Source organism: Cynocephalus volans, chromosome 3, assembly GCF_027409185.1.
Source record: "Cynocephalus volans isolate mCynVol1 chromosome 3, mCynVol1.pri, whole genome shotgun sequence".
Lineage (NCBI taxonomy): Eukaryota > Metazoa > Chordata > Mammalia > Dermoptera > Cynocephalidae > Cynocephalus > Cynocephalus volans.
Genome location: NC_084462.1, coordinates 36,713,614 through 36,735,069, shown reverse-complemented (window position 1 = coordinate 36,735,069; position 21,456 = coordinate 36,713,614).

The window sequence follows — 21,456 nt, the reverse complement described above, 5'->3', positions numbered from 1 at the left end:
CTCAATGGTGAAAATGGGATGCTTTCCTCTAATATCAGGAACAAGACAAAAATGTCTGCTCTCACCACAACATTGTACTGGAGTTTCCAGCCAGGGAAATTCAGTGAAAAAAAAGAAAGGAAAAAGAAAAACAAATAAAAGGCATCCAGATTAGAAAAGAAGTAAAACTACCTATTTGCAAATGACATAGAAAATCCTAAGAAATCTGCTGAAATACTGTTAGAACTAAAACATAAGTTCAGAAAGGTTGAAGGATACAAATATCAATTGTATTTCTATACTCTTACAATAAACAGTCTGAAAACAATACTAAGAAAGCAGTTCTATTCATAAGTTAACACAAGAGTCAGCTGAAAGACTCCAAATGGCCAAAGCTCGGACAATTTAGACACTATATTAAGTAAGGTAGTACTGGATAATAATTCAAAGTTTAAGTTAAATATCTATGAGCCCATGCTGATATAAACAAATAACTGAATGAGTAAATAAATAGTTAGGGGAAAGAAATTATTTCTCGTACATAGAATTCCCAATAATTTATGCAGTTTCCTTCCCATCAAGGAGGTAGAGGTGAACTCCCCAGCTCTTCAGCGTGGGCAGCACATGATGGCTTGCTTTCAAGGAAGAGAATATGGGAAAGGTGAAGTAACTTCACAGTGGAGCAGTCTCAGCCATGTGACTGAGATAATGTAAGCCATGTGAACAGCCTGCACTACCACATGACGGAACGAGAATGCCACTTCACCTCTTTGGTCTTCCTTCAGAACACGTGTAACGTTATCTTGCCATGAGAAAATCTTCAGACAGACCCAAACTGAGGGACACTCTACAAAATGTTGCCCAGCACTTCTCAAAACTTCTAGTCATTGAAAACAGGAAAGTCTGTCATAGTTTACAGAAACCTGAGGAGATATGGTTACTAAATGTAATGTGGCACCTTGGATGGGATCTTGGGAGAAAAAAAGGTCATTTATCTTAGTTTTTGTTGCAATATCTGGTATTATCTTGAAAATGTTATAATAGGATATAGTAAATGCAGGTAATTGGAAATAAGAAAAATATTCTCAATGGAGACCAACATTACTCAACTTTAAGATATCTGTACAGGCCAGAGGCAGGTAAGGAGAGGAGAAGGGGTGGACTGACAGGTACAAAACGGTGCCATCTAGCCCCAGTGACTCATGTGCAGCACATACATGTGCTGAAACAACACATCGTACCCTACAAGTATGTATCAGTAAATGTTAAAATATTTGGAATAAAAAAAAGATATCTGTACAAAACTTTAAGATATTAGCTCCCTTTGGCAAACTGCTGCTGACTAAACATATCTATTTAACTTCATTTTTTTCACAAAAACTTTACTAAAACAAGATATTTTAAAGTGTTACAGGTGGGTACTAAGACAAAGGGTATAGGAAAGGAGAAAAAACAGAAACTGATATACAGAATTAAGAAAACTGAATCCTAAACTTGCAGGGATGAAAGCTGAGATGAAAACCTTGTTTCAGCTAAGAATTTGCAAAAGTCTCTCAAAATGGAATCATCCAGATGGCTTAGGAAATGACAGCAGGTTATGAATAGGATCGGTAAAAAGGCTGTTTAAGAAGCCGTTGCACTAGCAGATATCCTTTCTCCCACCGTAATAACACACACATGCTCATACACACGCTGACGCTCACACAGACACGTGTTCACACACATGCACACAGGGCTGGATGATCCCAGCAGCAGAAGTCCAGAAGTTTGTCCTCTCAGGACAGAGAATCACTTGACATGGGGCACCTGGAACAGCTGAGGCAGTGGTAGTGGAGTACAGCTCTAAACACAAGTATATTAAGTGACGATTATACACGGAATGTTGAGTCCTTTTCCTGTTTACCCACTTGGTAGCTAGAATCTATAAAGTAGGCTAATAACTCCAAGAAGGAGATTGGAAGAGATTTTGAACAGCCTGAGAAGAAAAACCGACAACAATGAGGTCATGACCTCTCCAATGAAATTGTCCACCCCATTTGCACTCGTAAAGCTCACTTGACCATTCCCTGTGCATGCAGACCTCTCACTCATTACCTTGGTGGCCCATCCTTAAATACAAACAGACTAGATGACTAGATATCTGAAGGAAGCATCTTATCTCAAAGATAACAATCAAAACCTGCCAATGGGGAAAAGGAAGGAAACCATGCAGCTAAATAAAACTTTAATAATTGTAAAATTGCTATGATAGTATCTCTGTGCTGTACTATTATAGTAGCCCTAGAAAGAAAAGGGAAGATATTGCAACCATGAAACAAAAACAGGATGTTGTTTTTAAAAGTTATTATATTAAAAAAAGGGCAGTTGCTGGTGGGAATCCTAGATGGCACAGCCACTTTAGAAGACAGTTTGGAAATTTCTTACGAACTTAAACGTCCCTTACCATATGATCCAGCAATCACACTTCTTGGTATCTACTAAAAGAAGTTGAGGGGTGATGGTTAGCTTTCTATCTCATGAATACTCATAATAAAAAGAAAAAAAAAGAAGTTGAAAACTTCTGTCCACACAAAAACCTGCATATGGATGTTTATAGCAGGTTTATCCATGATTTATTCATAATTGAAACCTTGGAAGCAGCCAAGATGTCCTTCAGTAGGGTGAACAAGCTATGGTACATGCAGACAATGTACTAGTAATCAGCACTGAAAAGATATGAGCTCTCAAACCATGAAAAGACATTGAGAAACTTTAAATGCATATATAACATTCTGGAAAAGGCAGAACTATGGAGACAATAAAAAGATCAGTAGTTCTTAGGGATTACTTGGGAGCAAGGTATGAGTACGTGGAGCACAGAGGATTTCAGGGCAGTGAAACTGCTGTGTACAACACTGTAATAGTGGATACATGACATTAAACACATGTCCAAACCCATGCAATGTACAACTGCAAGAGTGAACCCTAATGTACACTATGGACTTTGGGTGACAGTGATGTGTCAGTGTAGGTTCATTGATTGTAACAAATGCACCATCTGGTGGAGGCTGTGCATGTGCGGGGGCAGGGGGCATATGAAAACTCTCTGTACCTTCCGCTCAATTTTGATGTGAACCTAAAACTGCTCTAAGAAAATAAAGCCTTTTTTTAAAAAAGGCAAGAGGGAGCTCTTGTAAATTGAAATTAAGATATATGGAAGATTTAGTAAATGTGTCGGAAGATAAGATTAGAAAACTTCCTAAATGTGTAACAGAAAGTCAAATATGAGTCATAGGAAAGAAAAGAGAAGACGAACCGAGGATCGGTTCAGGAGGTCCAACACTCACAATGAGTTTGAGAGAGAGAGGAAAGAATCGGGAGAGCAGAAAGTTATTTTCAAAATCTTCAGGGAAGTTTCCCAAAATTGAAGGATGTGAATTTCAAATTGAAAAGGTAGATGAAGTACTCAACACAACAAATCAAGAAAATAAAATCAAGCCTAACACTGTGATATATCACAGTTCTGGGAATACCTCTATCCGAAGCTTTTAGAGAAAGAAAAAATGTCAGATATAAAAGATCAAGAATAAAAATGTCCTTGTCTTTCTCAGTAGCAAAAATGCTGAAAAGTTCATAGAAAACTAAGCAAATGAAAATAAGACAATTAACTTTGGGGACAACAATAAATACGAAAAAGGAAAAGTAACTATACTATGCTAGATGGGTCAGCAGTGAATAGCATTCATGTAGTAGTAATAATGCAAACAGTAAATATTGATTTAAACTAAAATATGCTACAATTATATTGAGAGGATTGGGGATGAGGAAATGGTGGGTGTGTGTATGTGTTGCATGCATGCATGTGTGCTGGCACCAACAGGAGTAAGACTTACAACCTTATCTTCTCAAAGATAATGTCAAAAACTGAAGAATCAAGAAGTGGTGGTATAAGCATGCTATATTGACAAATAAAATTAAAACCAAAAGAAACACACAAAAATGTCAAAGGCTCTGTGGATTAGGATATTGAGATGGTATTGGACAGCATTTTCTTGATAATAAGCCTTGTAAAACTGATCTTTTGAACTATCTGGATTTATAACATTGATGGAAGTAAAAACTAAAATAAAAAGAGACTTCTAATGCCTTGCAGCATTTCTTAGGTAATGCTCCTGTTCTCAAAAGAAAAGATGGTGTTGCCCTTCCCAGAAGCAGTCCACCTGCAGCCTAGATCAGGGCCTTGGGGGCTTTTCTCCTCATCTTTTACTCCATACCAAACCCTAACTTCCGGAAAAACACGCAGTGTGTGATCATCGAATCATTGGTTGCAACAAACAAGTTCTTCACCCCATAACAGAGACAATCACCACTTCCCCAAGCGTCTGCCTTCCTTCATGTACAGCATCTTACTCACTTTCACTAACTTTAATAAGCAATACTTTAAACTGCAGAATCATATATCGTCATGGGATAGTGGAAGGTATTCTACACCGGAAGTGGGAAGAACACCACCTTCTACAATGGCTCACTGTGTGTGTTAGTCAGAATGGGTTAAGCTTACTCTGCCATAACAAACTATCACACAGTCTTAGTGGCTTTAAAACATAAACATATATTTCTCTCTCAAAGAGTATTCTAAGAAAACAGAGAAATTGAAGAATCATGCAAGAGTTTTTTACCACTTCAGCTCAAAATGGTCTCTGCAAAATTATGGAGTTAAACTGGTCACTGGTTTCCAAAAACACCCAGTCCTTTCCATCAACCTCTCTTCCGCTACAGTAGACTCTGGGATATCTCAGAGGCGATACTATTGATGGTAATGATGAGCATTTCACCAATTAATATGACAAGAACTATAACAATTTGTTTAGCTCTTACTATATGCCAGCTACTGTGTTACACACCTCAGATGCATTCACTCATGAGATCAACACTATGAGGGGAATACTATTAAGAAATAAAGAAACAGAGGTTCTGATCTTTTTAAAAACTCTGCTCTTCATAAAGTCTTCCGTGTTTCTGTTGATAGCTTTGTCTTTCTAGTTGCTCAAATCAAAATCTCAATTCTCTTTTCCACATATTTCACATCTAATCCAATAGGAAACTCAACTGGGGTTTTTCATCGAAGTGTGTAAAATATCCAGCTACTTCTGATCACATTCTTTGCTGCCACCTTAAACTGTACTGCCTCATCTTTCACCTGGTTTCCTGCAGTCTCCCAACTGGTCAGCCAACCTCCACTCTCAGCACCACACAGTCAACTAAATACAGCCACCAGCGTCAGACCTAAAAAACTACATCAGATCTGACCACTCCTCTGCTCAAAACCTCTGGGTTTACCATGACCTATATAGGGCCCTGAGTTATTTGGCCTTATGTGGTCCTGTCTCTCCTATTACCTCCTGGGCCTCACCTCCTGATCCTTTCCCTCCACCCACGTTGGTCTTCCTGTTATTCCTGGAGCACAAATGCTTTTTTTGTGCTTATGGCTTTCCACCAATTTGCTTTTCTTTGAATGCGCTTTATCCAGATATTTGACAGTCAACTTCTGATATGGATTGAATGTTTGTGCCCCCTCAAAATTTATATATTGAAGCCCTAATCCACGATGGTACTAATCATATAAGTCCCTTATCAGAAGAGAAGGACAGAGATCTCTCTCTTTCTCCACTTGCTCGTATTGAAGAAAGGTCATGAGAGCACACAGCAAGAGGACAGCCATCTGCAACCCAAGAAGAGGGCCCTCACTGAGAAGCGAATCTGCTGGCATTTTGATCTTGGACTTTCCAGCCTCCAAAACTGTGAGAGATAAATGTCTGCTGTTTAAGCTGCCCAGGCTATGATATTTTGTTACAGCACCCTGAGATGACTAAGACAACTTCCTTATCCCCTCAAATCTTTGCTTAAATGTTACCTTTTCAATAAGGCTCATCCTAATCTCTCCATTTACTATTGCACCCTTTCCTCCATTAACCTCCCCACTGTCTCCAGTGCTTTCCTTACCTTTCTTCTTGCTGAATTTTACCCTTAGCACTTAGCACTTTCTTGCAGAGTCGGGACATTACTTATTTATGATGATCACTGCTTATACGTCTACACTAGAATGAAAGCTCCAAAAGGGCAGGAACTTTGACCCATTTGTTCACTGTTATTCATCAAACTTCTAGAACAGAGCCTCTCCCTTAACAGGTGCTCAACCCCTGCACCTGTATCTTGGTTCTTAATACTGTTCTCCAATAGAAGGAACTGGGCTCCTTGAAGGAGTGGTTGATTCCAGAGGCACAGCAAAAATACAAAACAAACCTGCAGGACATTGTAGAGCCAGAAAGTAAGGAAGTGCTCAGAAAGTGATGGTGGCGTGTTGAAAAGATAGCAGAGTCAACCTGAAGGAGCTTCCAAATTGAAACAATCTGACCAAGGAAATGAATAGCTATTGTTGGCCATAAAATAAAATAAATATGCTTGAGTTAATAATGGTATACATAAATAACTGAATAAATAAATAAATGAATAAATAAATAAGAAGATATTCTAAACAGAGAAGGAATACAAAATTAACATTAAGGAAACACAATAGCAGAATTGTTGTAGACTAGATCCACTAACAAATGACAAAATCAGTAGGAAAAAAAGAGAAAATGGATATTTGCATAGTCCCAAAGTATCTCTCCCAAATTATTTATTCACCACAGGGAAAAATAATAACTTTATAGTGGAGAAACCTGTCAAACACCATCTTAAGCAAGTGAGCAGGATGGAACTAGACATCACTTATCACTGATGTCACGCCCTGAGAAGGCACGACACATTCGTCACACTCTTGAAAAATCCAGCATAACCATGAGAAAACACCAGATAAACTGAATTGTGGCCAGCTATGAAAGGCCAGGAGAGACTGAGGGACTGTCCCAGACGAGAGGAGACTAAGGAGACAGGACAGCTAAATGCAGTGTGGGACCTGGATTGGATCCTGGACCAGAAAAAGGACATTACAAAACTTGTAAAATATGGGTAAAGTATGGAGTTTAGTGATTAATAAGGTACTGCCTTAGTTTAGATGAATATAATATGGTCATACATTTGGAGAAACTGAATGGAGGATGTACAAGAACGTGCTGTACTATCTTTGCAGCTTTCTCTAAGTCTAAAATAATTTCAAAATAAAAAGTTTTAAAAATAGGTGCTTACTAAGTATTTGTTAAATGAATGAATTTTCTTTAAAATTAAGAAGCTGAATTAAATTTCATATCTCTCAAATTTTTAACAAATCCGTGAAACAAATGCTAAAAATTATGATAATATTATTTTATCCAACACAATTTAGGAGAATATACCTGAGGAAAATCTGTTAGCATTGCCAGTCTAAAACTACAGTTAGTAACTGACAGTTTATCAAAATAATTTTATGTAGTAGACAGCATTTCTGATTGATTAGACTGGGATGAACAGATACTTTGCCACTAAATAGATAGTCAATAAATCCATGGCTAACCAAAGGATTAGCAAAATAAATGCTTAAGTAAAGAAAGAATATAAGAATAAGGACTAAAAATGTAAGAACTTCATGAAAATAACATTATCATCTCAGAACTAGAAAATTTGTGTCGTCTGGTGCTCTGGAGACATATGTTTTAATTGCTTAAAGATAGCATCCTACAAATGCCACACACAATTTCCACTTGGGAAGCCTCAGGTTGGTCCATATATGACTAGAAGAGGAGACATGGCATGTGTTCCTCTTCTACAGGTGCAGTGACTGCAACTTGAATGACGTGGAATGGCAAGAGTGCCTTCTACCCTTCTACTTTTTCCACACACTGCAAGAGTCTGCCTGGGAGGAAAGCACAGTGTGTGTCCGCTCGGCTCTGAATTCTCCATAATACCAGTAACACACTGCTAAATTTCTGCTGCTTTGGGGGGGGTAGTGTTGAACATTCCATTAAGTTAAAAAAAATTTAATATTAAAATCTTTGAAATTCTCAATTTTATGTGTCCTGTTTTCAGAACATCTGATCATTTAAATTCCCACAAAATGCCAGCCCATTTATCATAGTTAGTAGACCTTTCCATTTGTATAATACTTTACACTTGTCAGAATTTATAATCTACCAGAGACATAAACTCAATAACGTATGAAGAAATTTATTATAAGAAGCTGTGACAACTTTCCATGGCTGTGCACGGTCTGGGTCCTCCGATTCTTCCCTATCCTTTAGCACAGCCTTGAACTGGAAGACGCCCTTCATCCTTCAAGTGACTAAAGCTAGCAAAGGAGAACAATCATCTCACTTGCTGTGTAGTGCGGAAACAGTCATCCCGACGAACACAGCACAACCTTCCACAATATTAAACTAAATGGAACCTGTTATTTTTCTTTCGTTTTACAAATACCCACAGATTTGGGGGATTCACTGTAACACACATGTCCAAACAATATTAATGATTCTAAGATGTATTAATCTATTACTATGGACACCAAGCTAGACATTCTACTTGCATCGCCCTGTTTGTCCTCTCAACATTGCTCACACCAGGAGACTGAGGTTAACAAAGGCTCAGCACCTACCTGCTGTGGCCCAGCTATTACCTGGCAAACCTGAATTCAAATGGAACCAAACTGATCCTAAGGCCAGAGTTACAAACCACTTACCATTGCCACAGTTGTCATACAAATACAGGTTAAAAACCATAAACGGGGAAGATAAAAGGCTATGTGATAAAGTAAAAATACTGACATGAAGTTAAAGGATAGGTAGGTATATGTCTCCTCTTTTCTTGTTTATTTTTATCTATCGACAGGTAAATAGAACTTCAAATTATTAAGTTAAAAACAATGTCAATCTATGTATTTATATCAAAAAGTGTGACTTGGTGACATAATGGTGCCAACAAAGCAATGCAACAGTCATCCTGATTCCGAGTGAAGAGCACTTGCATTTCCCTGATTTTACTGATCTTATGTCAGGACATGCCACAAGGAGAATGTGGGACAGGAACGCGAGCACGTGTGCATGTGTGCAGGACTATCAGGAAACCTGTACAAGAGGACACAGTGCACAAATCTGAGGATAGCAGGGACACACTTCCTATTGCCATCTGGCTGTCTAACGACTACATTCCACATTTACAAAGCATGTACGACCCCTTTTTTTCTTATGACCTATAACAACTTTGTGAAACATGTGTGGCCATCGTGGCTAAGAAGATTATACAGCTAGTAAGTATAGACGCTGACCAGGAGCCCATTTTCTGGTTTTTTTCTTTTTTTTTTTTCTGCTTTTTATGGGTTCTTTTTATAATGCCGGGCAGCCCTCTGACACCATTCATGACACAATCTCAATGCAAAAGGAAACAAATAAATCTTCCAACTCTTCCTTCCTCCTCATCTCTGACTGTAGCCAGAGGTGGTTCTCTGCAGTGAGGGGCACATGTGATCCATGAGCCCTCCTGGACAATCCAGAGTTATCCTCACATCTCCCAGTTCCTATCCACTTCTGTCATTTCTTGTAACGTGGATCCTGTCACTCACAGGACTCAGTGCTTAGGCTGTTTTCACTTGGGGCCCATTGCCTGTCTTGCCCTCATTCTTCCACTTTCTTATTGTTCCAAAACTTTTGTAGCACAGTTGGGTGTAACTAATGTGCAATGATGAAATACTTCCTAGGATAATTCAGTATAAAAAATTTCGAGATACAGGAAAAATAAAATCACTTAGGAACTCACACTGTGTCTTAGATTTATGAAAGGGTCCAATGGACCTATGTGGTAATTATAAAATAGAATATATTTTATTTTATTAAAAATAAATAATATTGCTCTTTCAGGGGAAGATCTCTAAGAAAGAATAAGGGTTTTGTAAAATATAAATCCTTATACATAGCTTAACTTTTTAAAAAGAAACTTAGAAACTAAAAGTGGGTCCAACAAAAACTAATGATTTTTCAAGGACTAATCTTACTGATTTTTAGTACTTCCATCTTTGGTTAAAATAAATCATCCTTTTGGAAATGATGTTAAGATGTGTCCACATATCTTGTGAGCCAATTGAATAATTTGATTCTCTCTATTCAATTTACCAATTCAAGTTATTGTATGGCCACAAGGAACAAAGATGTACAACTTATTGAACGCATAAACACTGAGGCAAAGCACTTAATCTTTGTAACACATAATGTGAAGTACTAAAACTCGCCAGTGTTTACTGAGCTCTTTCATTGCTTCAGCAGCTCATGAAGACAACGCAGGCCTCATGTCACTTGGGCTTTGACAAGCCATTCGAGGTAGGCAGTATTGTTATGCCTGTTGTAAAGGTGGTGACTGAAATCCAGCGAGGTCAGGTAGCTTGGACAGCCGTAATGTAGGTCAGCATGCCGTCAAGGGAGGGGAGCACTTAGTTCTCCCTGAGTCTTTGGTTTTCTGCCTCTGCTACAGGCAGGATGGAACTGCTACCCAATCTCTCCCTGAACAGGGGAAGGAAGGGTGGAGAAAATGACCCCAGCTCTTTTTTCTGTGCAGAGGGAGACAACCATTTGCTTGGTCAGGACCTGCTGGTCACCAGGCTACATGTCGGATGCTATGAGCCAAGGCAAAGCACATCACATCTGGAAGGCTCAGGTTGTGTGGAGCGTGTCTTCCTGCCTCCGCTGTGGAAATGGATGATCTGGCAGCACCCAGAGAAGAGGCTCTTGGGGAGCAGGCTGGTCATTTTCTTTCTCTTTCCATGTGGCAGCCCAGTGCAGGCTGGGACACAGGCCAGCTGGAGTCAAGCATCAGGGAAATGCCTCATTCCTCACTGTTTGCTGCTACTATTCCTCTGACACTTACGGGTGTACTTTGGATTAGACTTTCTTCAAATTGCAGTGGTGACGCTGTCACATGCCAAGTGTTTGAAGAGGTGGGCACAAAATCATCAGAATGAAAGAGAAGGGCGTGAGAGATCTGAGATCTCACAGATGCTTACTAAGACCACAGACACGAACTTAGCTTTTACCCGAAATTTCATACTAGAATACCAAATACTTTCCCAATTTTTAATAAGCTTAATCCCTAGATTTCCATCTAGTTTTAATTTTTCTTTTTCTATCAACTCTGTCAGCAAAGAAGCCAGGGGAACAGGGTGAATCATGTGTGAACAAGTCTCTGCATTCTAAGGCATGCCTTTTCCCACCACACAGATTTTTCATCATACGTGCAACATCCCTTGCTACAAGGAAGCATCTTCTAATTTTCTCAGATGAAATCAGAGGCAAACACAGACAGTACAAACCTAGTCCCCTCTCTCGTTAGAATTCCCAACGTTGTGCCATCTCACTTACCTCCGCAGACCATTTCTTCCATGTTGCCATCTCATCTGTGCTGGTGTTTGCCATATGCAATGGATTCTAATGGGTGTCATACATGTGTAAGGAATGTTCCCTGTCAAAAAAGCTCACACTGTTCTGCAATGAGGAGCAGGCAGATGTGCCGATTATCTCTTCCTCCATACTCAAATGCTCATCTCTGAAAAGTGATCCTGCCCACAACCCCGAAAAGCCCACGTGTCCCCTGACCTACCAGGAGTGGACCTTTGGCCCATGCTGGGTCTGCACTCTCTCTGGAGTATTTGGAATTAAGACAATAAGAGGCTGGGCCAGTGAAACTATGACGGGGGTTGGAACTAAAAGCGCATATCCTGGGATGGGGTTGTCCCTCTTCAAAACAAAATCATACACACAGTAGGATGAACGGAGTTGATAGAAAAAGCCTGTCTGCACAGAGAAACAGGAAAACACAACAGATTTACAATGAGGAAAAAACCTCCACCGGAGAGGGAGGGAATAGCCTCAGTGTTTCACTTTTCAGTTGTAGTCTCATGAGGCAAGTTCGGACTCTGTGCACTGTTCCTGGTCTTTGGTAGTATTGTCTTTTATGTCTTATTGATCTCTTTTTATTTGGACCAACTTAAGCAACAGCCCAAGTGTTGTGCTGAACACAGAAAATTAAAGAAATCTGCTTGCTGCAGAGTTTTTTGGAGATTTTATATGATTATGAGCTTCGTTTATCTCCAATGGTTGGGTCACAGCATCATGGGCTTATGTGACCTTTCTATTTCTGCCAGACATGGAGCTCACTGTAAGAAACACTGATATGATTGGTAATCCCCCTGTGTCTGGGCAGTGCTTCATGACCCAGTGCATGCACTGGGATTCCGATTAGAATACCATAAGACTAAGACTTCTGACCACAACATAACTTCTCACTAATATACCTATGAATATCTAGAAACATAGGTAAACCTACTACAATATTGAAGAATAGCTGGCCTAGTGCGTGAATCTCCAAGAATTTTACACTCGAACTATAGTGAAGGGGTGACGAAAAAATGTGTAAATAGACCATTTTTGTTTAGATGCTGCCAGCCCAACTGAAAGTATTAGCCAAGTATTCTCTTGGCTTGTTGGATGTGCTACCCAAAGAAATATGTATTAGTAAGAAAAATAGGTGGCTGACCAACTCATCATAACAGCTCTTTTTTGTTGTCAGAGAGAGAGGTATTCTCAACCTCCCACTTTCAATATTCAGAGATGGGAAGAGGTGAGGGTGCCTTATTCCTGGAAAACATAATCTTCACAAATATGGTAGCTACAGGAAGGGTGAAGCAAGGCATTGGGTATCCTTCTGCTCAAGATATCTGAGAGCCATATAATGCCGGCCAGAAGAGCTGTAGAAAAAGAAAGTTCGCCAAAGACTGGGAATCAGGCCAGATGGTGTCTAATTTGTTCTTCTCCTGGTAAACCTGAAGTGCATTTGACCAGTATACAAGTGACAAAGAACACTTAGGGAAATCCAAAAACCCCTGTAGGCAAACACTGAGTTTGTGGTTAAGCAGAAAGGACCTAGGAAAGAAATAGCCAAGAAGAGCCCTGTGGGGGTCACCTCTGAGAGACATACTACACCAGGCTGCACCCACTCAAGAAAATCAAAGTGGGATGTGGTGAACACTTGGAAAAAATTCCTTAACCACTCTTCTTCAGCAAAGGGCCTTGAGCTTTCAAGGCTCTAGGGGCTTAAAAACAAACTGTGACCAAACACCAGTAAAAATAATAAGCTACTTGGACCTGGCGCAGTTCATAGGAAGCCAGGCTTAGAAATCAAATCACACTCACTCCAGTCATGGGGAAGATTGTACACAGGACTAGGGCTGCCCCTTTCAGGAAGAACTGGAGATGTAACCTCAGAACCTAGTCTCTGGGTGAATGTGGCAGAAGGCCAAAAAGGGGCATGCGGTTGTTAAGTTCCCCAAACAAGGAAAGCAGTCCCCAAGCCACATATGTAACCAATAGACAGCAAAGGTTGAAGGTGCAGCAGTTCAGGAGCTGAAGCACAGTCTCGACCAAAAGGTGGTCAGTGCAGACCCAGCACATCACTCAGAAAGCCAGGCCAAAGATAAAATGAGGAGGAAAGTCTGAACAGCGACATCAGAGACTGCAATTGTGGAGGTAGACTTCACAGAATCGGTCCAGTTAAATGACTAAATAGTGACCAAGCAACAAGCACTACAAACCCCAGGGAGGGAGGGTTGTCATTATCTAGAATTGCTACAATATATTATCTACAATTTCCAGTTTTCAACCAAAAATTATGAGACACGCAAGAAAATAGGAAAGTGTAGTTCATATATAGGAAATAAAACAGGCACTAGAAACTGCTTTTGAGGGGTCCAGGATGTTTGATCTAATAAAGACTTAAAAATGACTATTATAAAACAATAATTCCAACATCTATGTCCCTTCTGATTGTGGTTCTGATGATTGCTTTGTCTCTTCAGACTATATTTTTTTCTTGCCTTTTTGTGTGCCTTGTAATTTTTTTGAGGAAGCTGGACATGTTGTATCAGGTCCTAGAAACTGCGATGGGTGGGCTTTTCGTGTGAGTGTGTTAACCTGGCTAGGAGTTGGGCTGTGCTCAGTGTCTGAGGACTATAGGTCACACTTTCCCAAGAGTCCTGGTTTTTGTCTCTGTTGGCTCTGGAGTTTCCTAAGAATGCCTCTCTTGAAGAATCTGTGTCTTGCAGCTCTTTCAGCTGTAATTCACTATTAATGCACTGGAGTCCCTTTGGTGCAGTCGTAGGATGGGTGGTAGAGAGAGAGCATTGTACATTTCATGGTTAAATCTCAGCCTTCTGGTGGGTCTGTGTCTCTGGCCATGACTGCACAAATGCTGCTCTAGTGCACTGGTGTCGCCCCTCCCTGCCTTCCCTTCCTGGCTACAATGCTCCTCGTTTATATCCTTGGACTATTGACTGTGGTTCCAGCCTCTGCTGCCCCAGCCCCATGCACTTTCTCACCTTTGTGAGGTCCACACCAGCCCTCATCAGCTCTTTGAAATTGCCCTGTTCATGTCCGTAGCAGTTGGTGGCTCCAGCAGCTCCTGCCTCAGGCTGTGACTCTATCCTTTCACCTATCTCCCCAGATTTGGAGTTGTGGTTTGACCTATGACCTAAGCATTCTGATATGTCTAGGAAATGTCATTGGTTTTCAGTGTGTCAGCTTTGTTCTTCTTTCAGGTATATGAATGACAACTTCCAGGCTATTTACATGAAACTGGAAATCCCAGCATGGTCTATGTCATAAGTTCTGGCTTGGGAAGAAGTGGGGCTCAGCCCCTGCCTGTGCCAGCACGAGCTCCTGAACACAGAACATCATGCAGCTTTGCTTTGGCAGAACACAGCCCATGAGGCAGGAGTACTAAGGCAGGAAGTCTAACTGTGCTTATTAATCACATATAAAGTCACACTCTAAAAAGTGGGAGATTAATTACATTACAGAAGATTATAGTAATGCATTAAATGACCAAAATATGAGTTTCTTTTCAACTGGGTGTTCTTATATTGTGTTAAGGAGATAAGATGCAATAACAGAAACTTAAAATTTTGCTTGTTAATTCCAGATGGAACAAAAGGAAAACAAATAACTGAAAATTTGTTTTACAAAGTATGGAAGCACTTCAAGCTATAGGCAAGTAGAAGAGAAGGTTACAAGATGCCCAAACTCTTAGAATTCAAAGAGATAAAACATTCCATAATTAATTGTACAACTAGGATCACTTAAGACAACACTTAGAATTCGTTCCACTATGAATTTGAGCTGAATTCCAATTTTCACATTTATTACCTATTAGTTTTTATTCTTTTCCAGTACACGGGAGATGAGGACTGTGAGGAAGGGTTTTGATGTAGCTCAGACTGGCTCTACCCGAGAATAAGTAGCCATCTCATTTGATTCCTCTGGCAAACTGCTTGATTTGAAGTACAGGGAGTGCTGATAATATTTTAACTTCAAGTTAGATTGCGGGAAGTTCACCTAACTGGACATGGCTCTTTTACCTAGTTGGAAATCTAACCTGGAATCTATGAAACACTGAAAACAAAGTAAAGAAAGAATGACAGTTTTGTTAAAAATACTTTGTAAATGAGGCTTTCTTCAAATTTGTCTTAATTATTTGCATCAAGCAAAGAGTTCTTCCTTATTTTGATATTATTACAAATTTTCTATTCAAGAGTCACTGAGCTTTTATTATCAATGTTCACTACTGGGGAAAAAAAGAAAAAAAAGCTAAAATGGGTAGGAATTGGGTAATCTTATTTCCTTCCTTTTATGAGACTTGAATTTCTGTAGTTATCCTAATAAATTTTTTAAAAGGGGGTGAGGACCTAAATAAAATCATCTTTTAATGCAACTAAATTAAATCACTTCTAATTCAATACAGTTAGAATATTGAAAGATAAGAACCGAGGATTTGTTCTTGTGACCTTTCATGATATTTAGGCATCTGGCTTTTTAGATCAAGTAATCAACATGCTAATTAAAACTACATTTTTCGAATGTCAAAACTGTCATCTGTGTTTTCAATGTTATGGTTGTGTAAGACTAAAATTAAAAGAGCTTGCACATCAATGAGATCACTGTTATAAAATTATCTTAAGAACTATGCACTGAGGAAAAAGGCTTTGCCAGCCAGGGTGGGTAAACTTGAGCAGGCTCTGATTTTCAGAGTCATGATTCAGCAACCTGGATGGAAAGCTCCTGGCCAGTCAATGCAGCTGAGGCCACCTTAATGGATCAGAAAAAAAGGGGCCCTGAGGCAACCAGTGCTTTTCAGAGAATCACAGGATGGTTCTTAAAACTGTCTTGAGAGCCCTGTCCACTAGGTCTAGGTGGGGCCCCAGATTGCACCTGTTGTAGACAACTTTCCACGGTGTTTCTACATGCCTGAGGCAGCTTTCCTTCTGGGCTATCTTTTCAAGATTCTTCTTTTTTTTTTTTTTAAATAGCAAATAGCCTTGGAAAGTAGAGATAGTGCCTCTCTCCAGGGTAGAGGCCATATTTGTTTCCCAACCAGGATAATAAAAATATAGCAGATTTCATTAGGATTCCCTTTTAAGACGGAGGTTTCCTATGCTCAGGGTTGCACTGCTATGACACAAACGCACCCGAGTCATGGAATGGGACAGCTGTACAACATGAAGCTTTAACTCCTAAATGTTTAAAAATATCATTGCTGCTTTGTGGTGACAGCAGAGTGAACGCCCCACTCACTGTGCACTGAATGATGTTATAAACATCAGATAATACTTAGCCCTCTAACTATAAAGGCTCTACTTCTCAGAGGTATCCATTTAGATATTAAAGATCAAATAACATAAGTGAATCACTTGTATATGATCTTAGCGATACATAAAGGAACACAAACCAGGAAGCTTTCCTTGTCTCCTTTAGACTGGCTTAGGTCTCCCTCATCTGTGCTCCCATAATCTCTACCTTTCTAATCACATATGCACAAGTAAGTAATTCGTGCATTAATCATGTTTAACCCACCGGCACCACCTAATTCAATTTACACCCACAGTTCCTTCGGCTCTGCACCTTACTGTGTAACTTTGGCAAAAGGCTGCAGGTTTCTCATTTGTCAAGTGGAGCTAGTAATGCTACTCTCCTCTCATTGTTTTAAGGATTTGAGAAAACAATAAAAATGCATATAAAAGTACTCAGCACAGCACCCCTGTATAGAAGAATCTCAAATGATTATTTTCAGAACTGCTTTTTGGCCCCTTTGCAAGTGAATTGGAAACTACATCTGAGGCCGAGAAGGCGCCCCTCGCTGGCTGGAAAGTGGGATAAAGCAGGAGGCACCAGGGCGCGGCTGCTCGATCCCAGCTCTGGTCCCCGTCTGCAGGTGCAGGCTTCCGGGGCTTCCTGCTCTTCTCCCCGGGGGTGGTCACCAGGGAGGAACTGGACTCCTGGGGTCAGTGCCAACACTGGCCACCTTGTAAAGACTTCCCCTCGTCTTCTGAAGCGGACATAGAGCATCTCCTGGGCTGATCACTATTTCTTTTAGTGCTGACCTATCCCGTGGACACCTGACTGCCACATTACCCTGGACGTCTACTCTGTTCAGCGCCTGCTTTTCTCTGCATGACGGGACGCCCACTCAGCCCTTTCAGTCGAAGGCCCGGGGAGCTCCTCGCTGGCCCTTGTCACTTGGCGAGGCGGGAAAAACCCGGTTCCACTCTCGCCTGGGCTCACGGCCAGCCCGACGCGGCTCCCTTCCTCCTGGCTGGTCCCGCGCTTCACCGTCGTCCCCCATCGGCCCCGTCACAGGGGGGTGTCCAGAAATGTCCTGCATCGCCGCAGTCCCCTCACCTAGCAAGCTTGCGTGCTGCACCTGGGACGCCCCACGAGTCGGTGCCGCCGCGCGTCTGTGGACCGGCCGAGATGGTGACGTCGCCGCTGGCTGCAGGCGCGTTCCTAGGGGCAGAGACGCTGCTGTCAGTCACCCAGCTGAAGACCGTGTGAAGCAGTGCAGCCCGCGTTGGGCAAGTTCCTGTGGAAACGCTCCCACGGTGGAGATCCGCAGGCAGGAGCGGACGTGGAGTGCTCGCCGTCTGGAGCCCCGGCGAGGCGGCGGCAGCTCCGACTGCTGCTGAAGCCACCGCCAGGCCCGACCCGGGCGACCGTGGAGGGGCCCCGGCTCCCCCGGAGCAGGGGAGGGGGCAGCGAGCCTCGGCTTCCTCCCAACCCAACAGTAACCACAGCAGCAGGGGGACCCGTGCAAATAGGGCAAGTTGCACTCTCAATGTATTCTCTTGTGTGTCACACCGTGAGCTGGAAGGCCTGGACTTCCTCCGTGCCTGGCCTCGGGGAGCTCTGGCCCTGCCTGTGGTTTACCTCAGAACCGCGGCGCCCGGTAGGGCGTCCCCCAGACGCTGCCCGGGTCTGCGTGCTCCCAGAACGCACTGCTGAAATCCTCCCCCACAGGGTGACTGCGGGAGGCGATTAGGTCATGAGGGTGGAGCCCTCAGGAATTGGATTAGTGCTCTTATGAGGACGAGCACCCTCGTCCCTGCCACCGTGTGAGGACACAGCCTGTAGGAAGCCAGCCCTCACCTGACATCCAATCCGCCCGCACCTTCATCTTGGACTTGCAGCCTCCAGAACTGTGAGCAATACGTTTCTGTTATTTATGAGCCACCCAGCCTATGGTATCCTGTTATATCAGCCTGAAAGGACGAAGACAAACGTTTTAGTGGGTCACACCATGGGTGGACAATGACCCCTCACGGCCCTCTGCTCTGTGAGAGCTGCCCCTTCCCCAACAGAAGCCATGTCCTCCCAGACCTGGGCCAGTGGCAGACATGGGTGCAGCAGCTGCCCCTGCCCCAGTGGGGTGGAGCCCACGGCTTTCAGGGGATGGGACAGAAGCCAGGTGAGCTGTCTTCTCCACCTGAGGACATCTCCAAGGGATTAGTCAAGCCCGAATTGTATCTCAGGCACTGCAGTAAGGCACCCAGCCCCAAACAAGGCCAAGATTACATTTAAAGTACTGGATGGGTAACCCTTACCCAAAATGCTTAGAACAAAAAGTGTTTCAGATTTCGGATTTTTTTTCTCTTCCAATTTTAGATATTTGCAAATACATAATAAGCTATCTTGGGGATGGGACCCAAGTCTAAATATGAAATTTATTTGTCTTATACATACATTATATACATAGCCTGAAGGTAATTTTATACAATATTTTTAATAATTTTGTGTATGGAACACATAACCCACCACATAATGTCAGGTGTGGAATTTTCCACTTGTGATGTCACATGGATGCTCAAAATTTTTGGATTTTGGAGCATTTTGGATTTTGGATTTTCAGATTAGGACTGCTCAACTTGTAAAATCATCTGGATATGTTATGAGATTTTGCTCCATTTTGTTTTGTGGCTGTTCTTTTCATTCATGTCGACTAATTCTGAAATTTAGGCAACTGGAAAATAAAAGCTGTGATTTTCAGCAGAGCTGTGCCATTGTTTCAAAAATTATGTTCCTAATCCTTAACATTCACTAACAAACAGAAGTGAACGTACTTTCCTGTAAACACAGAGCTGGTGTAATGACTTTCTGTTTGATGAAAACAATCCACTTAAGATAATCATGTGCAAGATAAATTAAAGTGGAATCTATGTATCACATTATTATTACACAACAATAACATTTTAAATATTCAAAACAAAGGAAAAATGCTGCCTCAAGCTATTTATTGTCAGAAAAATCAGATAGCCTGGTTTGACAGTTATGTTCTGATAAAAGATTTCATCTCTGTCATGGAAGACTCCAATGTTAGTATTTGTCCTGAGGAAGTGCACTGAGTAATTCACCCATTATCCAGTTACTGAGAGCGATTAGAACAACCTGAGGATGCAGAGCCAGGGTGACAGGCATATATCCTCATCCCATCTGCTGTTCCATACTAGAGAGTAAACAGGGGGATCAGGAAAAGGTCAGGGAAAACACCCATGCAACTGAGGGACCACAGACAGGCCCACAGACTTCATGCACCACAGTCCACCTTGCCTCCTTTTCCATGCCAGGTGGGTGATTTTTACCTATCGTATTGTTCAAAGCAGCTTTAAAAAAAAGATTTGCTCTTGGGCCGAGCCCGTGGCGCACTTGGTAGAGTGCGGCGCTGGGAGCGCTGCGACGCTCCCGCCGCGGGTTCGGATCCTATATAGGACTGGCCGGTGCACTCACTGGCTGAGTGCCGGTCACGAAAAGGACAAAAAAAAAAAAAAAAAAAAAAAAGATTTGCTCTTAGAAACATATTCTGAATGGAAAAGTCACATGGAGGAAAAAAGCCTTATGTTTTCACACAGGCTCTGGTGGGTACAGGGAAAGGTGACCTTTAGATGGTCCCAAAGCTGTGTCTGGACAAAGTCTCTGCGACTCATGAGATGGTTACCTCTCTATACACACTTACACTTCAGTCATCTTCATTAACCATAAAAAAATCTTTGAAAATAAAATTTTTATTCATTAATTATTGAAAACATGAAATATACACAAGGTACATAATATGATGGTCAATGAATGTTAGGAAGTAATTTTTTTATTAATGACATGTTTATAGACATACAAAACCTGAATAGAATCATTGGTTCAATTAAAAGGAAATCATTCTTGTTTAAAAACTAGAGTTTGCATTAAGAAAAACGGCTAAATTTAAAAACTTTTTTTCCTGGCAATGGTATTTACAGATATTCAAAAACAACCATAAATGAAACTAATTATTAATATATGTTGTTTAATGAAATAATGTATATAAAAATTAAATACATGGAGCCCCTTATTATCCTTTTTCTGGGGTGCTCAGATGACAGCCCAGGTGGCAACACATGTGCTTTACTTCTGGGATGAGAGCTGCACAGCAGAGCAGTTCAAACCGCCACCGTTCTGCTAGCAGCACGGAGTATCTGAAGTAACAAATCTTACAAATACGGTTAAATTATTTTGATTTATTTAACATCAAATTGTGAAAGCAGGAGCCTCTGATATTCTGAGGATTCACAACATGTTCTGTCAAAGAGCAAAGCCAGCATGGGTATTCGTCTTCTGCAATCCGTCCTCTGTTGCAAAAGGATGACCGCACAACTCAGACAACTGACATTAGAAGCGGCACATGCATCTTTCCTCTGTGTGTCACACTGCTGTGCTATTGTGCATCCATTTCCCCGGTTGCCAGCTGCACTCACTCCGACCCCTGCCTCAAGGCCAAGTTCAAGTGCCATCTGCTGTCTCTGGTTCCGGGAGGCTGAGGTAGGTGTCTCCTGTTCTCACTGCACCTTCCACAAAACCTTTTCTTTCTACATCATCATTGTTTGCATGTCTGTCTGTCTGTCCTGGAGACTCTGGGATTCCTAAGATCAGCAAACGTGTTGTTTCATTTGCGTGTGCCCTGCAGCATGTCTACCCTGCATAGACACTCATTATTGGTTGGAGAATGAATAACCAACCTACTGCAGAGCAGAGATTTCTTGGCAGAGCCTCCTGATGTCTTCTACAGAGCAGGCATGGCATCATTTTGACTCTTCACGCTTCTGCTGGACTAGAGTAAACAAAGATCTTGTTCATTCCAATAAACTACTTAATTAAGAAGAGTTGTTGAAATGTCAATAAATATTCAAAAGGGAGG